Source organism: Globicephala melas, chromosome 2 (genome assembly GCF_963455315.2).
Source record: "Globicephala melas chromosome 2, mGloMel1.2, whole genome shotgun sequence".
Lineage (NCBI taxonomy): Eukaryota > Metazoa > Chordata > Mammalia > Artiodactyla > Delphinidae > Globicephala > Globicephala melas.
In genome coordinates, this window is record NC_083315.2 from 125,467,074 (window position 1) to 125,487,212 (window position 20,139).

Below are 20,139 nucleotides of genomic sequence, written 5' to 3' on the forward strand. Positions count from 1 at the left end.
TGTTCTCCCTAAAAACATAAACCTAAAAGCACTCAAAGGCTATCTTTTTTGTTGTTGTTGTTGCGGTACACGGGCCTCTCACTGTTGTGGCCTCTCCCATTGCAGAGCACGGCTCCGGATGTGCAGGCTCAGTGGCCATGGCTCACGGGCCCAGACGCTCCGTGGCATGTGGGATCTTCCCAGACCAGGGCACGAACCCGTGTCCCCTGCATTGGCAGGCGGACTCTCAACCACTGTGCCACCAGGGAAGCCCCAAAGGCTATCTTTTGAAATAGTTGTAGAAATAGTAGAAATCGGCAAATGCTACCTATCAGCCTCCCTCACCCCATCTCAGGGAGCAGCTATTAATGTTTACCAACATACTACTTTGTCTAACATTTGTGCATGTTTATTAATAGTTTGCTCCTTTATATTGCTGAGTAATATTCCACTGAATATATATACCATATTTGTTTATTTCAGTTGTTCTCAATTGGGGATAAGTTTCCTCCCTTAGGGTACCTATGGCAACATCTGGAGATATTTTTGATTGTCATAACTGTGTGTTTACTAGTGACACCTGTTGGACAGAGGCCAAAGATGCTGCTAAACATCCTACAGTGCACTTGATAGATCCCCCCCAAAATAATTATTTGATCTAAAATGTCAGAATTGCCACTCTTGAGAAACTATATTGTAATCTCCTTTGGGTAGATATTTTGCTTGTTTCATTTTTATGTCAATTATAAATAGCATAGTTTGAGTATTTTTTATATCTCTTTTGGAGACATCTGAATTTATATTTTTTGGATAAATAACTAGTTGTGGAAATGCTAAGTAATAGGGTAAGTATGTTCAGTTTTAGTAGATACTGGCAAAGAGTGTCCCAAAGTAGTTGTTCCATTTTATACTTCCATCAGCAGTGTATAGAAGTACAGTTACCCTCCATCCTCACCAACACTGGGACTTTTAGTATAATTTTATTTTTGAGGTTAGATTAGTATACAATGATAACTCATATTTTCATTGTATAATTTTATGTGATTTGATAAGTATTACAACATAGAATATTTCTATCAACCCCAGAAGTTCCTTTTCTCTACAAATTAATCTCAACCTCTATAAACAGTCACACTTCTGATTCTATTAAATATATTAATTTTGCCATTTCTCAATATTCATATAACTGTAATTATGCTATATGTGTTTTTTATTTGTGTGTTAAGCTTCTCCTGCTTAACATAATGTTAACATAATGTTGAGATTTAGGCCTATTGGTGCATGATTCAGCAGATTTTTTTCTAAAATATATTCCCCTGTGAATATTATTTTTTATCCATTTGTGTTGATTGATATTTGTTTTTATGCCAATTAATAATAAAGCTACGAGAATATTTTATATGTAATTATTTTACTTATGTATGTTTTATTTTGGGTCAGGGATAAAGCCAACAAGGGGAATTGCTGGGTCAATTTGTTTGGCTTAGTAAAAAGCCACCAATTTTCCAACATGATTTTACAATTTTACCTTGCTCCAGCAATGTGTGAATTGCTCCACAGAATTGCCAAGATTGTTGTTGACATTTAATTTTAACTATTATAGTAGGAGTAAAGTGGTATGACATTGTATTTTTAATGTCATTTCATTGATGACTAAAGATGTAGAGCACCTTTTCATGTACTTATTCCCCATTTAAATATATTTCTTGTAAAATATCTTTTTAACTTTTTATCCAAAATTGCTTGATTTAAAAAAATGATTTATTGGAATCCTTTACATGTTGGATAAAAGTCTTTTGTCAAATATATGTATTGTAAATATTTCTGTCTGTCACTTCTTTTTAAAAAATTTCCTTTATGGTGACTTTGATGAGCTGAAGTTTATGACCTTGTCTTTATGCAGGAAGTCCAGCAACATTTGTTGAAAAGAGTGTCTTTCCCCAGCTTCTTTCCAATTGTTTTGGAATCTTTGTCAAAAATCTACTTATTTTATATGTGTAGGTTCTTTTAGGGATTTAATGTTCTCTTCAATTGATCTATTTATCTATCCTTACACCAATGCACTGTCTTGAATATTGTAGCTTTAATTAACTTTTGAAATAGGATAGTGTAAGTCTTCCAACAGTGTTATTTTTTAAGATTATTTTGACTATTCTAGGTCCTTTTCACAGGCAAATACATTTTAGAATCAACTTATCTATAAATACGCCTATTAATATTTTAATCAAGATTATGTTGAAACTATAGAACTATTTGCAAAGAATTTACATACTATTGATTGAGCCTTCCAATCCATGAACATAGTATTACCTTCCATTCATTTAAATGTTCTTTAATTTCTCATAGCAAAATTGTCTGTATTTTCAGTTTGGGGGCTCACAAGCCTTTTGTTAAATTTATTCCAGTGTATATACATATATATATATATATATTTTTAATTAATTAATTTATTTATTTTTGACTGCGTTGGGTCTTTGTTGCTGTCCGCGGGCTACTCTTTGTTGTGGTGCACAGGCTTCTCATTGCAGTGACTTCTCTTGTTACGGAGCATGGGCTCTAGGTTCACGGGTTTCAGTAATTGTGGCACTTGAGCTCTAGAGTGCAGGGTCAGTAGTTGTGGTGCACAGGCTTAGTTGCTCTGCAGCATGTGGAATCTTCATGGACCAGGGCTCGAACCTGTGTCCCCTGCATTGGCAGGCAGACACTTAACCACTGCACCACCAGGGAAGTCCCCTCCAATGTATATTTTTGATGTTACTGTTTAAGTACTGTTTTTTCCTAAATATCATATTTCAGTTTTTCTACTAGTACACAAACACACAGTGATCATGTACACTGTGACCTTCCTAAATTCATGCCTTAATGGTGGAAGCTTCTTTTGTAGATTCTTTGGGATTTTATAGTTAACCATGTACCTGTGAAAAAGGCAGTTTATCTACTTCTTTTCCATTCTGCATGACTTTTATTTCCTTTGTGTACTTTATTCATTGTTTATACTGACTAGAATCTCTAATACAATGCAGAATAGAAATAGTATGAGCAGACATCCATGCCTTGTTTGTGGGAAAGTTTTAAATCATGAATTCAATGTTTTTAATTGATAGAGTTATTCAGATTTTCTGATTCTTTTGAACCATCATAGTTTGTGTCTTTCAAGAAATCCTATCCATCAAAAATTCCGAATTTATTGGCATAAATTTGTTCATAATATTAACACATTATTACTTGATGTCTAAAGAAACTGTAATAACTCTCAATCTTGATATTATTAAAAAAGTCTTTTCTCTGTTCTTCCTTATTAGTATTTTTAATGATTTATCAATTTTATTAGTCTTTTCAAAGAGAGCACTTTTATTGCTTTTCTCTATGCTTTTATGTTTTCTATTTCTTTGATTTTTCACTCTCATCTTTACTCTTTTTTATTTCCACTTACTAATTTTGCTCTTTTTAAAATTGCTTAAATTATAATATATTGTGGACTTAATATTTGTATGCCCCCAAAATTCATATGTTGAAATCCTAACCTCCAATGTGATGGCATTAGGAGATAACAGCATGGTGTTAGGATGGTATTAGGAGGGCCTTTGGAAGGTAATTAGGTCATGAGGGTGGAGCCCTCAAGATTAGTGCCCTTATAAGAGGAGACATGAGAACTTACTCCTCTCTTTCTGCTCTATCTTCACCATGTGAGGATGGAGGTAGAAGATGGCCATTTGTGACCCAAGAAGCAGGTCCTTGCCAGGAACTGAATCTACTAGTGCCTTGATTTTGGACTGGTCGGCCTCCAGGACTGTGAGAAATAAATGTTGGTAATTTGGTGTAGTCACCCAGACTGACTAAAACAAAGATACTCTATTTTAGATATTTCTGCTCTTCTAATTTGAGCATTTGAAGCTATAATTTTACTAGCAGAAATTCGCTAATAGCCTGAAACAGAACAGCAAAGAAACTGTGAGTGGTCAAAGGACTCAGTTTCAATTTCCAGCAGAGCATAAGTTGCAGGATAATTTAACTGTACGTGGGAGTGAGGTGGAAGGCATGGTGAGGGCTGGTGCAATGATTCCTAATAGGGTCAGTTGTGCAAAATACAGAAAGGAGCTAATGCCTCAAGTAATGTGAGCCTATAATAAAACAGAAAAGCAAGCAAGCAAACAAAAAAAATATGGATATTTTCATTATATTATGAAACTGCCTGCTAAGAAAACTCTCTAACTGTGGTTAATTCCTGTTTCTTACAGACAGCTATACCTCTTAACTGGCAAAAGAAATTATAGAAAACGAAGTCTCTCTCCTTTCCCATTTACTAGGACCTAGAAGTTTTTAATATAAACCAGTACAACTTGGACAAAAACTGTTTTACTCCCTCCAGACATTACACACACTCAGAAAGCAAAATAAATGAAGCTTATTGAACATGTGAAAAGACTAAAAGGAAGCCTCTCTAAGGAAGCAGATACAAATTCTCCAAGTGAGCTTCAGCCTGATAAAGTATTTCATACATATTTAAAGTGTTTTAAAGAAGCTTATAAATGTAGAAAAAATGTAATTAAATAAGAATCTATTTCAAATTTTTGAAGAAAAAGTTAATTTTCTACTGGTCCAATGGAGGAATGTGATATACTTCCCCCCAAAATTATCTTTTAGATATGTTGAAAAACATTTTGTTGCAAAATCTAGGCCTGTTGGGGGGAAAAATTGTAATTAAATGTCACAATTACAGCCAACATGATTAAGGAGAAAAGTTAAATATCACATCATAGCCAGGAAGCCTTTATATCATTCTGGATCATTTGGAAGAATTTTAAGGTAACTAGTGTTCCCACAATTTTTTGAGATATACTTTTAAAAAACATTATGGTGGTTTGATTTTTATTCCTAAGATGGGGTGGGCTAGGAAATGTTTATTAACAATCATTATATACTTCATTGTAAGTTTTAATCTTTTTACCATTTCATTTTATCCATGTTTAGGAAATTAAAACCTTTTCATTATGCATAAAATGTTAAACTTCAAATGTAATAAACAGCAGTAATTTCACATCTGCTATAACATGCTTCTGGGGAGTGCAAACTTAATTATGGCTCCAGAATATGAGTGGAATAAAAGACAGGCTATCATGTCCTATTTTACAGACGAACAGTCCATGTTTGTCCTAGAACTACTGTACCATCCTGAACAAAACTGGTGCTACCTAATTTGATTTTTTAGGAAAGCTCAACACATTATTTGGAAGTATATATAATAGAAAGTAACTGAATGATTACATTTTTAGGGAAAGGTGTGTGATGAAGTAGTAGTTAAGCTGGTCGGAAGAGGAATGATTTAATGAAATTGCATGTTGTCCTGAAGAGTTCACTACACGATCATGCTGAGAAAGCTGCAGGTTCCCGACTTAGCTTGTGACTGTTCCTATGAATCAAGGCTTACTTCCCTCACTGTGGAACTAATAAAGTCTTCATTATTACTGGGTGCTAACAGTCAAAAGAAAACAAGTCTTTCCTTAAAAAAAAAAAAAAAGAAAGAAACAAAACCACATAGAAAAATTGAATATATTAAGTTGAATTTTTATTTCATTCACTCTATATACTTTAAAATAACAGGCTTATAAACTATTAAAACAGTAATTAAAAAAATGCACAGTGCTTTATCCAAAGGTAAAATGTGAAGTGCTTTATTCAAAGGTAAAGATGATAAGATATTTTATCATCTTACCATTTCTCTTTTGGACTTTTCACAGTTTTGGTATATTAGCAACTCTAATTTGACTCTCTGAACTCTTGCGCTAAGGAGAAATAGAAGGAAGAAATGAACCCTTACTGAGGCTGACAATTGGGTTATTCTTCATACCTTATTATAAATTCTTCCATCTTCAAAACTACCTGAAACTTAATGATACAAAACCACAACCATTATATTATGTTTACAAGTTTTCTGGATCAAGAATTCAGACTGGAAGGGCTTCCCTGGTGGCGCAGTGGTTGAGAGTCTGCCTGCCGATGCAGGAGACACGGGTTCGTGCCCCGGTCTGGGAAGATCCCACATACTGTGGAGCGGCTGGGCCCGTGAGCCATGGCCGCTGAGCCTGTGCATCTGGAGCCTGTGCTCCTCAACGGGAGAGGCCACAACAGTGAGAGGGCTGCGTACTGCAAAAAAAAAAAAAAAAAAAAAAAAAAGAATTCAGACTGGGCACAGATGGGGGCTTGTTTCTGTACTATGATGTTTGAGGCCTCGATGGATGGCTTCCCACTTGAATAGGAGGGGTGATTTGAACTGGTGGGGGTGGTAAACCACTAGGGACTTCACTCAAATGTCTGGCACCTGGGCTGGGATGAGTTGGAGTGTAGGTTGGTTGGGCTGTCAACTGGAGATCTCATGTGTGTCTTCTTCATGAAGTTCAGGCTTCTCAAGCATGGAACAAGCTTTCCGAGGAACCTAGGCAGAAGCCATAAGCCTCTTCGTGACCTAGTCTCAAGAGTCATGTACTATTACTTCTGCTGCCTGATATTGGTTACAAGCAAGTCACTAAGGCCAGGCTGTATTCATGGGAGAGCCCATATTCACCTCTCAAAGGTAGAATGGCAAAGTCCCATTGCAAAAGAGCATGTACAATGTGGGATTCAGTTGTGACTGCATTTGGAATGTAAAATTGGCTGAATAAAATATCATAATCTTAATTTTTATAAATTAAAAGAGCTACTGAGTAATGGACTTGGGACCATCACCAGTGCTTTTTGCATCCCAAAGCCTATGTTCTTTTACTTTATTAAATGCTTAATTTGTGTCATACACACAGACCAATTTTCATATAAATTTTCAGTGTTATGACTTTTGTCATACTTTTAGTGGGATAGATTCATATTTTTTTACTTGGTATTAATTGATTGTGTTGTATATACTTAAGTTCAAAAATGAAAAAAAGCCTTATTTTATAAATTCAGATAAAACTAGAGTGCTAGTTATAGACAAAGTATTTTATTTTGAAAAATTGCTAGCCTCTGGGATCCTTAACAGTATCTTGGTCCAGGGACTATTGGATCTGGCATTGAAAAAGGAAGATGTAGTACTGTAGGAAAGTTTTCTACTAAGTTCCTATATCACCTTCTAGCCCCATGTTCCCCCATTTCACCAAATAGAATAACAAGTTATATAATGTAAATCTATCTTATCATTTACACAATGTAGTTGCTCTCATGTTAAGTTGGAAAGCACAACACTAGAGGGTTATAGACAAGTTCTTTGATTCTTTGTCTCTCCCTACCATCCCCCACTATCTTTAATAGCAGATTTTCACTTGTCTATTCCAATTCGCTATTAAGACATTGCTTTGAGGGTGATGAGGAATATGATTAGTCCACTGACTGTAATATTTCTTCTCCCATTGTGCTGAGTAGGCAGTGAAGTGAGTGCCTTGATCTGATCAAATGGACCCAAGAGTTCCAAACTGGCATAATACTTTTGGTTTCAGTCCTTTATAATATATGAAGCATTGGCTTCAATCACTAAGTATGAAGAGCCAAACCCTGATTATGCATAAATCCATTTAAATCCACTTGGAACTATCAGAAAAGGGCCCATGTTATCTAATTGCCAGTTATGTGCTTGACATTCACCCCTGGGAATGTGTTCTAGAGTGAACTGCAGATTCTATCTTTCCTGTTAAAAAAGGGCAAGTTTTATTAAACATTTGCATTTCAGAGGAGCCAGCAATATATGTCACTTTTGCTCTTTACCTCTCTTTAAAGTGCTTTTTTTCCTAGGCAGCATATAGTTGGGTCTTACCTTTTTTATCCAATCTGATCATATCTGCCTTTCAAGTGTGATGGTTTGATAATTTTTTCCTTTAAAGTACTTATCAATATAATTAACTCATCTTGCTATTTATTTTCTATTTACCCTATCTATTCTTTGTTTGCTTTTCACTCTTCCTCTTCCCCTCCTTATTTTTCTGGTTCAATTGAATACATTTTATGATTCCAACCACCTCCTTTGTTAGCACATTAGCTATAATGCTTATTTTGTTATTTTAGTGGTTGCTTTATGGTTTATCCTATATATCTTTAACTTATTGGAGTCTACCTTCAAATGATATTATTCTACTTCATATATATTATAAAGCCTCCCAACAATATAATTCCACTCCTTCTCTCCCAGCCTTTTTGCTCTTGTCATCATACATTTAAATCCAACATATAAGTCCCACAATATATTGTTATTATTTTTGTTAAATAATCATCTTTTAAAGATTTTTAAATAGTAGGAAAAAACATACATGCTTATCTATATAGTTACCATGTTCAGGGTTCTTTATTCATTTTTGTTTATATATATATTTCTATCTGCTATAACTTTCTGTATGAAGGACTTCCTTTAATATTTCTTCTAGTGCAAACCTGCTAGAGATAAATTCTTTCAGCCTTGGAATATTGAAAAAGTCTTTAGTTCACCTTTGTTTCTGAAGGATATTTTCACTGGATATAGAATTCCAGGTTTATGGGGATTGTTTGTTTCAGTACTTTAAAAATGCTGTTTCATTGTCTACCCACTTGCAATGTTTCTCACAAGAAATCTGCTGTCATCCTTATCTTTGTTTTTCTATATGTACTTTTGTTTATTTCTCTCTTCCTGTCTTAGGAGTTTCCCAAAATTATCAGTTTTGAGTAATTTGATTATGATGTGCCTTGGTATAGTTTTCTTCCTATTCATGGTGCTTGGGGATTTTTTAAATCCCTAAATCTATAAATTTCTTTATATTAAAAGAATGTTCATGTATTTTTTTTTTCTCTGACACTTCCTCCCCCCCCCCACCCCAACCGTCTCCCTTAGGGACTCCAATTACACAGTTTTTAAGCCATTTAAATTTGTCCCACAACTCACAAATGCTGTATTTATTTTTCCTTCAGTATTTTTTCTATCTGTGTTTCATTTTGGACTACTATGTCTTCAAGTTCATTTATCTTTGCTTCTACAATGTCTAATCCACTATTAATCCCATTTAATAATATGTTTTATATCAGATATTGAAATTTTCATCTTTACAAGTTTTTAAAAAAAATCTTCCATGTTTCTACTAAACTTCTGACAATAGGGAATGGAATTATTATAACTGTTTTACTGTCCTTGTCATTAATTTTTAACTTGTCAATTCTGAATCAGTTGATTTCAGTTGATTCATTTGTTTTGGGGTGGTGGTGTGTAAATGTAAGTACAGAATTTAAGTATAGAATATATACAACTGTAAAGTAACTTTAATATACTGAAAGATATCATATTGTCCATGTTGAAGAGAACATGAGGTTACCTGGGTTATTTTAGTAGATAGAGATATTCACACAGGAACTTTATTCTATCACAAGGCTTAACAATCCATATTAAATTCAATTACTTATCTGTCTTCCTCTTTATACTCTTAACTTCTTCATATAATAATCTGGTGTGTGTGCATTTATACATGTATGTGTGTGTGTGTTTTTTTAATTAATAGACTTTCTTTATAGAGCAACTTTAGGTTAACAGAAAAATTGAGCTGAAAGCAGAGTCCCTATGTACTTCCTATCCCTCTCCTACAGTTTCCCCAATTATTAACATCCTGCATTACTGTTGTACATTTGTTACAATTAACAAACCAGTATAGATATAAGTTTTAGTTTGTACTAGGGTTCACTCTCTTTGTTGTGCTTTCTATGGGTTTTGACACATGTATCCACCGTTACAGCAGCACACAGAATAGTTCCACTAACATAAAAATCCCCTGTGCTCCATATATTTAGCCCTCTCTACTTTCCCCAAATCTTTTTACTATCTCCATAGAGTTGGAATCATACAGTATGCAGCCTTTTCAGATTGGCTTCTTTCACTGAGCAAAATGCATTTAAGGTTCCTCTATGTCTTTTTGTAACTTGATAACTCATTTCTTTTAATCATTGAATAATGTTCCATTGTTTGGATATTTATTTACCCATTCACCTACTGAAGGACATCTTGGTGGCTTACAAATTCTAGCAATTATGGACAAAGGTCCTATAAACATTTGTGTACGGGTTTTGTGTGAACATAAGTTTTCAACTCATTTGGGTAAATACCAGGGATGTGACTTCTAGATTACAAGATAAGTGTATTTTTAGGGTTTTTTTTAATAGATCTTTATTGGAGTATAACTGCTTCACAATACTGTGCTAGTCTCTGTTGCACAACAAAGTGAATCAGCCACGTGCATACATACATCCCCATATCCCCTCCCTCTTGCACCTCCCTCCCCCCCATCCCACCCCTCTAGGTGGACACAAAGCATGGAGCAGATCTCCCTGTGCTATGCTGCTGCTTCCCACTAGCTATCTATTTTACATTTGGTACAGTATATATGTCGATGCTACTCTCACTTCGCACCAGCTTCCCCCTCCCTTCCATGTCCTCAAGTCCATTCTCTATGTCTACGTCTTTATTCCTGCTCTGCCACTAGGTTCATCAGTACCATTTCTTTTTTTTTTTAGATTCCATATATATGCTTTAGCATATGGTATTCGTTTTTCTCTTTCTGACTTACAATCAAGACAGTATGGTGCTGGCACAAAACCAGAAATATAGATCTATGTTTAGTTTTATAAGAAACTGCCAAGCTGTCTTCCAAGTGGCTGTACCATTTTGCATTCCCACCAGCAATGCATGAGGTTTCCATTGCTGCACATCCTCACGATGATATGGTGTTGTCAGTGTTTTGAATTTTGGCCATTCTACTAGGTGTGCAGTGGTATCTCATTGTTGTTTTAATTTGTATTTCCCTAATGACATAATGTTGAGCACCTTTTCATATGCTTAGCTGTCATTGGTATATTTTACTTTGGCAAGGTGTGTCTATTCAGATCTTTTGCCTATTTCCCCCTTTTTCCTTTTTTCTTTCTTTTTTTAAAAATTGGAGGTATAGTTGATTTACAATATTACATAAGTTTCAGGTGTACAACATAGTGATTCATAATTTTTAAAGATTATACTCCGTTTATAGTTATTATAAAATATTGGCTATATTCCCTGTGCTGTACAATGTACCTTTGCTTTTTATAATTAATTAATTAATTAATTAATTTTTGACTGCATTGAGTCTCTGTTGCTGTGTGCAGGCTTTCTCTAGTTGCGGCGAGTGGGAGCTACTTTTTGTTGCAGTACATGGGCTTCTCACTGCCATGGCTTCTCTTGTTGTGGAGCATGGACTCTAGGCACATGGGCTTCAGTAGTTGTGGCACGTGGGCTCAGTAGTTGTGGCTCACAGGCTTAGTTGCTCCGAAGCTATACATGTGTTTCTATCTCAGTACCTAGCATAATGTCTAGTAAGTGGTGGTTGAATACATGAATATGTACGTGAATAAATGAATGAGTGAGATGGAGAGGGCTTGCTACACCTATTCAGTGCAGAAAAGTTCAGGAGAAAAAGTGTCCTCCCTTGAATGCTGGTTGAGGACATTAAGTTGAATGATCAGATTATAGAGTATACTTTTTTTCTTAATTAGCCTCTGTGAAAAGAACTGATTAAAAATATAAAAGAACTCTACTATAGGAATCCATGTAAACTCTGGTGTTTTAGGGGACTGTTTTGTCTTTACAATTTATAAGAAATTTTATTTATGTGACTTGAACCTCATATTGAATAAATGAACCTTGAAAATATATTCCATTCAACATATTTTAAGAATCAGTCATACATGAAATTGGTGCTCAGACAATACCCATGAAAATATATATAATTCATGATCATCAAAATCCTATTATTCTATACTCTTTGAGACTAGAAGTATTTATATCATCATTCAGAGTTCTTATGTTAAGAAAATATATTTACCTCATGAGTAATTTATAAGAAAAATTTTTAAAGTTTCTGAGTAACTCAGTATCTGCTGGGGCACATATAGGTAATTTATTATGAGTCTTCTATTTTCATATATAAGACTTCATGTAAAGTGTGATTTTCTTCCTTAGTGTCATGTACCATTTGGATCAAGGTAATTTTATTTAGAGTTTTAAACTAAAATTTATGAAAAATTTATTTAAAAATAAAATACTAGTATATTTATATTTAAATATACTATATTTTAAAATATACTAGTATATTTAAAATTTTTTAAAAATATACTATTCTAAAATATACCACTAACTAATATATTAACTATTATGACATACAAGTATATTTGTACTTTTTCAATGATATATGTATGCTATGATATATTATTATAAAAAACAAAAAAGAATAATTTTTTATTATTCATTTAATTGTCATCCATCCCCAAATAGAATGGGAGGTTGAGCAATGATCCATTTTTGTCATTGCATTAGACCATGTGGACTGCCAATTTGGCTCACCCAGAATCGGAAAAGAAGCTAAAACCAAATATTTGGAAACTAAATTATTCAAATTTGTTGTCACTTAAGATGACTTTTTCTTAATGTGTTTCTTCTTTTACTTGATGTGTAGAAACTGTCATCGTAATTAGGTGCATGTCCAATATTGAGATGCCTATGTTGTAGGACCAGAGTACAGATAGATGTTCACATAATATATTTATAAACATTTGAAAGTTACAAATTAAAGCAACAATTTACAATATAAAATATGTTTTATACTTTTACATTGATAAATATCTTCATAAAAACCTAGAGGTTCAGATTTGAATGTATACTTCTTGGATTCCTCAGAGTTCTATGGTGAAATGTAATGTTAAGGGAAGTAATGCTTCTGAAATTCTCTGATCTTCTACCATGTCCTTTTCACTTTTCTATCCTCCCAGGGCTTTACACCACCACCCTGACCCTACAGCAGTTGCCTTCTACCTACCTTCAGGTTGAGAGGTGTGCAAACCTTTGTAGTAGTTAGAGTGCCCTGGCAACAGTCCTTTGGGACAGGAAATTCCAGGTTTTTGGATATCCACAGAATGGATTGACAGGGGGAACTAGGACCTCAGGTAGGAGTGTCATCTCCTTGACACTTAAGACTCTTTACACTGTAGAGAGGGACATGGTAAGAGTCATGGGAGAGCCAGATCTGGGCCCTCTAAAGCACCAGTCCTAGGGCAACCAGGCATCTATCTTCTCTGGGTTCAAAGGAGGCACAGATTGTAATAAGCCTAAAAATCTCAGACTTAACAATATTGTCAAGTAGCCCTCAATCAAATGATTGATTATTTGTTCTACTTCTAAATTATAACCATGATTAAGTGGAAAGAAATTTTCACCTTTCTTTCTGAGTAATTAAAATCATTAGCCTAATATGTGCATTTATACAAAGAGTACACCAAGTTTTAAACCTTTGTCAAATATAAATAATAAGCAAGTGTCCAGGAAAGAAACATACCAAATGACATGAGTTGTAATAGAACATTTTTAGTTTGCCAAGTTTGCTGTATTTAACTTTCCATGAAAATTGAAATATAGTTTTTCAACAACCTAAATTTGCAAAGCTATTTGATCCGGAAATTGCTGAAATATTTTGAAAGAGGCTTTGAATATACCACTACTTAATAACTATATAATTTTACTTTTATATGAGAATGAACCATATTTTATATAACCTCATTATATAAATACATTTTCTGATTTAATTTTACTTTAATGAAGAATTAATTTGTTTTCCATATTTCTAGTTTCAGAAGAACCAGAGAAGTTCCCTCACAAATGTCCTTTTCTTGAGTGCTTTATTTCTTTATTTGCATTAGCTCAAGGATAGCTTAAGATTTTCTAGTACCGCTACTTGAAAAATGAGGAAAATACATTTTGTTCACAAAGCATCTTAGAGTAACAGTTTATTCCAATGATATATGAAACCTATTATCATGTCAAGCACATTAAATTCAATTGGAAAATAAATGCAACACAAAAATGATTCGTATGTCATATGTAAACCACAATATGAAATTAATTACAAGTAGGCTTTATAAAAGAAGATTTTCAGATCCCTTAGAAAAGTACATTTGGTATATCCCAGCTAATAGAGTAGAATCTTCCATAGAAGCAGCTCTATATCTGTAGAATACTCTCAGATTTTAAGAATAAATGTGTGTGTGTGTGTGTGTGTGTGCGCGCGCTAGCACGTGGGTGTTTAACCACCATTCTACTAACACTTTGTGTTGGCCATTCAATACCTCTGAATGTGTATCTCTTAATCCATACATCTCCATGCCCATTCTCCCAAGGAATTGAGTTGATTTTCTCACCATATTAGCTTCTTCTAGAGGTGCCTGAGGTTGTGTGAGGTGGGGAAGCATAGAAGTCTGGATACACCGACAGAGGCAGACCCCCAGACATCCATTCCCTTGAATCTATTTTACAGAGATGTTCTGCTTTATCTGTCATATAGCTTGAGGTATTCCTGTGATATCATTTGAAAAATATGTTCTATGTCTTAAAAATATTTGTCAATGCCTGGACTAATATCATTAATTTAGATTTCAGGAATTGTTGTATAATTGTGAATCAATATTACCATAAGATTATATACATTGTTATTCAAATACAGTTAAATCATATAAAACCAGTGTTTCTTCTCTTTGGTAAATTGAAGTAGAAATATCTATCTGAAAAAAATAAAAAAAAAATCGTAAAATCTTATATCACTAAAAGAGAAAAAGAAAGACCTACTTTTATATTAACAAAACTTATCTTTGAAAAGACAGATGGTTACAGGGATATTAGGAAAAATTTTATCAATTAAACAAAATTGGTTGACCAATAAACCTAATGAATATTGATTAAAGTCTATAGGAAGTGTCCAGGGGAAACTGACAGTGCATTAATCATTAAATATTTCCCCTCCTCTAAACTAAATAAAAGATTTCTCCTATGTTTAGAGTACTCTGTGAGTCTTTCTATGAAATGAGCTATACAATTTTTTATACACAATTAGCAAATTGGCAAATATTTTGGATGGATTGAACAATCATATTGAACTAGTTGGGGCTAGTTTGTAACTGGAACTCAAAAAAATAGAACCAGTTTTTATTCTGGAATAACTACAAAGGAATAAGAGTAAAGACTTTTCATAAAATGTTTTAAATGGCTTGATGGAATTTATAATCACATTCCAACTTATTTTACTATATATCTATTAGATCAGAAAATACTAAAATATATTAGATTAATAATTATGATTATAATCTCTTCATATTAATGATAAATAATTCTATAAATAAATTTTGTAAACAGTAGTAGAATTTTGCTTTAGGAGAATCCAATTATCAGAAAGCACTTAACGTTGTTTCTTATTTTTCACATTATCTTGCTTGAAAAATTAACTCATACCTGCCCTATGAGGGTTGTCAGCAAGACTGACAATATTCTGAAGGACAGTAAACAAAGAATAATAAAAAATAGCAGACTGTCAAGTTGAAGGGACCTGATATATAGATCATTCTTAATATTAGCTTTATTAATGATCTGGAAAGTGATGCAAATGGAAATTAATTAAATCTTCAGGTAATAAGTGATATATTTATTGATATAAAAACAAGAAAAAGTGTGAATCTTTGAGAAGTAAAATAAAGAATGAATAAAGAAAGGAAAAGAAGCATCACACAAGAATGGCTATCAATTGTTCTTCATATTAAGAACATTGAAATACACTTCTACAATGTTTAAAATAGAATATAGATAGGCAACGGTATAAAGTAAAGAGAGATGGAAATAATCTACAGATGAGATGTCATATTCCATTTTGTACCACAGATTGTTATCATCTATTTATTGTGTGTATACTCAAATAATACTTTCCTGAATGATGTCTAGGAAGCAATATTATTTGTAGAAAAACTGTTCCTTCTTAGTAAGTGGTATTCTTTTTAAACACTAACAAATACTGTTCCAAATAGAGAACAGTTGTTATCGAATAAGGGAATATTCATATAACTTACAACAATATTCTAACTATTCTCTCCCAAATCATAAGATATATACTGAAAAACTGTAGAAATATGCAACTCTATACTATTTCCCTCTATGATTATTACTTTTATTATTTATTTATTTTTTGCCGTACGCGGGCTCCCCACTGCTGTGGCCCTTCTCGTTGCGGAGCACAGGCTCCGGATGTGCAGACCCAGCTGCCATGGCCCACGGGCCCAGCCGCTCCGCGGCATGCGGGATCCTCCCGGACCGCGGCACGAACCCGCGTCCCCCGCATCGGCAGGCAGACTCCCAACCACTTCGCCACCAGGGAAGCCCTGATTATTACTTTTAAAATGTCACACCTGGGTTAATAAGAAATCAGATAATTTTTTCAGTGGAAGAAAATATAGATTTTATCAGAAATCTCACACATGGAAACAAACCTGTCACTACTATATAATTATTGACTAATTTACATTTTTAGTAAGTATTAAGTTTTAACCTATTTATTGTGAGAATATATCATAAATGTTACAATGCAACTTATTTAAAATAAAATATTCATTTTACTATTTTTGGATAAATTCAATCATATAATGTACTTATTAAACAGGTCAAAAGTTAAAATGGCTTGTCCTTTATAATGTGTAAGATTATCGTCCAGTAATTTCAAAATACGTTTTTCCCTGATACACGTTTTTTGAAGTTCTTAGGGCAAAAAACAGCCATGGGTATGCCCAAAGATAAGGAAAAACTTTAGTATGCTTCTTCCTAACCAATACCTCAACTCTAATCTAGAAAGAATATCACACTAAAATGTCTAAAACTTATTGTATTATACAGATTGTTTGCTTAAGGAGTCACCTCAAATCATACTGTTAAAATATAAACAAGTTAATGAATGATATTTTGCCAATTGACTTTCATATATATATAGAATTATATATTCCCTTATGCAATGGAAAGAAATAGATCTCAAGACAAATTTAAAAAGTAAAGAAGCTTGAAAACGTTTAGGTTATCTTATGGGAAAATCTTTATGATGTTTTGTTAAAAATCAATAAGAAAAATAATGCACTGGAAACATGATCAAAGGACTCTCACTCTGTTCCCTTGGTTCGTCTTCATCTTTAGCTTTCTTTCTAAAGACCATCTTTGCTTCTCTTGTGGGGAACCTGGCTACTATCTCTTTCAAGATATAACCCTTAAAAGTTTAGACTCCATTAACTACATCTGAAGTTAAAAAATCCCAGTGAAGTTTTCTGATTACAAGTAGGCTTTATAAAAGAAGATTTTCAGATCCCTTAGAAAAGTACATTTGGTATATCCCAGCTAATAGAGTAGAATCTTCCATAGAAGCAGCTCTATATCTGTAGAATACTCTCAGATTTTAAGAATAAATGTGTGTGTGTGTGTGTGTGTGCGCGCGCTAGCACGTGGGTGTTTAACCACCATTCTACTAACACTTTGTGTTGGCCATTCAATACCTCTGAATGTGTATCTCTTAATCCATACATCTCCATGCCCATTTTCCCAAGGAATTGAGTTGATTTTCTCACCATATTAGCTTCTTCTGGAGGTGCCTGAGGTTGTGTGAGGTGGGGAAGCATAGAAGTCTGGATACACCGACATAGGCAGACCCCCAGACATCCATAACCTAAACGTTTTCCTGGCCTTTCAGCTAAAGGCCAGGAAGTCCCTCAAGTAACTTTTATTGTTTCTCTTCTTAAAAGGTCCCAATGAGTAGACATTGACTTCAGCAGAGGTATTCTAAGAGAACAGCTCTGTAGGATTAAGTGTATTAAAAGAAAAGTATGGGTACTACATTGCTGTCTTAAAAGCTCCCTGTGTGCATTAGCTTAGATTCTCCTCAGTTGGAAAACAAGGACTGATTAAATCCTTTTTATCAGAAGTTTGAAGTGAGGTTTGGAGAGATAATATAGTCCAGTTGTAAAAAGAAAGGATTATGAGCTGTGATATTTTGGGTATTACTCCTGATTTCAGTTCTTCTTTGCTGGTGAACCTGACAAAACTATTTACTTTGTTTTTCACATTGGTAAAATATGTATTATAAGAATAATACTTTCAAGTATTGCAAGGGCTTTCTTTTCATTGAACAAATATGGTTGGGGGTTGAAATTTCCCTGGCTCTATTTCCATGATATGGGTACACTACTTGCAATAAGATATATGTCAAATACCTGCCTACATGGAACTTGGGTTTCATTTGGGAAAAACAAATAAGAACAAAACAAGTGGAATACATAGATTCTCAGATAGTGATGTGTTGGGGTATAAATAAGACAGCAAAGAAAGATAGGGAGTGCTGAGTGTGGCTGCTGTTAAAAATGGTGTGGTCAGAAGGCCTGACCAATAGGAAGACATCTGAGAATAGATTTTCAAAAGTTGGAGGAGGTGAAGCAGGTAGCTGCACACTTATATGGTTGAAGAACATTCTAGGCAGAGGAAATAGCAGTTGCAAAAACTCTGAGTCAGACATGGTCTTAGAGTTTTGAGAAAAAAAGCAGAGAGAACATTGTGGCTGGAGCAGTTAGCAAAAGATAGATATATTTTGAGATAGAGCCAGATAGGTAACAGGATAATAAGCATATGTAAGGGAACCTTGTATGCCACTGAAAAACTTTACTTCTACTTTGAATGCAATGGAAAATTACTGGAGGTAATTTTAGCAGTGACAAAATCTGATTTAGGTTTGGGAAAAGATGTCTGTAGCTGTTGTTTTGAGAATAAACTATGTGTGGAGGGAAAGGAGAAGCAGGGAAACCATTTAGGATACTATTAGGATTATGCAAGTAAAAGATGGACCAAAATGGTAATAGTGGAAGTGGTATCATTTGGTTCCAGAAAAAGCATAAAGATAGAATTTATTGAAAGTTTGGATATATATGTGAAAAAAAAATTACAGGAGTAAAGTTGGCTCCAAGCTATTTTTCCTGAGTAATTGGAAAGATGGAGTTGCCATTTACCAAGATATTGACAATTATGGAAGAAGCAGTAGTTTTGGAAGGATGGCCATGATTTCTATTTTGTACATATTAAGTTTGAGAAGTATATTAAACTTAGGAGATGTTGAGACAAAAATTTGATGTATGGGTACTCATTCCAGAGGAGATGTCATATATTTAAATAAATGTGACCAATACATGCCTATTAATATTTTTCTGTATTTACTCACTTATTATTTATGCTCTTCATTCCTTCTTTCATTTCCTCATTTCCTTCTGGATCGTTTTCTTCCTGCTTGCGGAACTCACTTCAATGGGTTTTTGTCTGTTTGTTTTCAAGTGCAATTTTTCTGGCAAAAGTTATTTTACCTTTTGTTGGCCTGCAAACATTTATCTCACCTGTAGTTTTGAAGATTGTTTTATTTATTGATTTATTTAAATTGGGGGATAGTTGTTTTACAATATTGTGTTAGTTTCTGCTGTACGACAATGCGAATCAGTTATATGTATATATATATCCCCTCCCTCTTGGACCTCCCTCCCACCCCACCTCCATCTCACCCATCTAGGTCACCACAGAGCACCAAGCTGAGCTCCCTGTCGCTATACAGCAGGTTCCCACCAGCTATCCATTGTTTTATTGATCATGCGCTTTCTTTTTTTTTTGTGGTACGCGGGCCTCTCACTGCTGTGGCCTCTCCTGTCGTGGAGCACAGGCTCCGGATGCGCAGTCTCAGCGGCCATGGCTCACGGGCCCAGCTGCCCCGCGGCATGTGGGATCTTCCCGGACCGGGGCACGAACCCGTGTCCCCTGCATCGGCAGGCGGACTCTCAACCTGCACCACCAGGGAAGCCAGATCATGTGCTTTTTATTTTTATTTGTTTTGAACGTTTATAGCAGCTTTATTTATAATTGCCAAAACTTGGAAGCAAATAAGCTGTCCCTCAGTAGTTGAATGGACAAACTGTGACACATCCATACAATGGAATATCATTCAATGACAATGAAATGAGCTTTAAATCCATAAAAAGACATGGACGAAACTTAGATGCATATTTCTCAGTGGAAAAAGCCAATCTGAAAGGCTACATACTGTATGATTCCAATACATGTCATTCTGGAAAAGGCAAAAGTCTAGACACAGTAAAAAGAACAGTGGTTGCCAGGAGTTTAGGGGAGCGGCAGAGAGAGGAGAGATGAATAGGAGGACCAAAGGGAACTTTAGGGAAGTGAACCTGTTCTGTATGTTACTGTAATGGTGAATACAATCATGGGCTTTTTAGACTGGCAGTTATTTTCTTTCTGCATTGTAAAGTGTCATTCTATTATCTTTT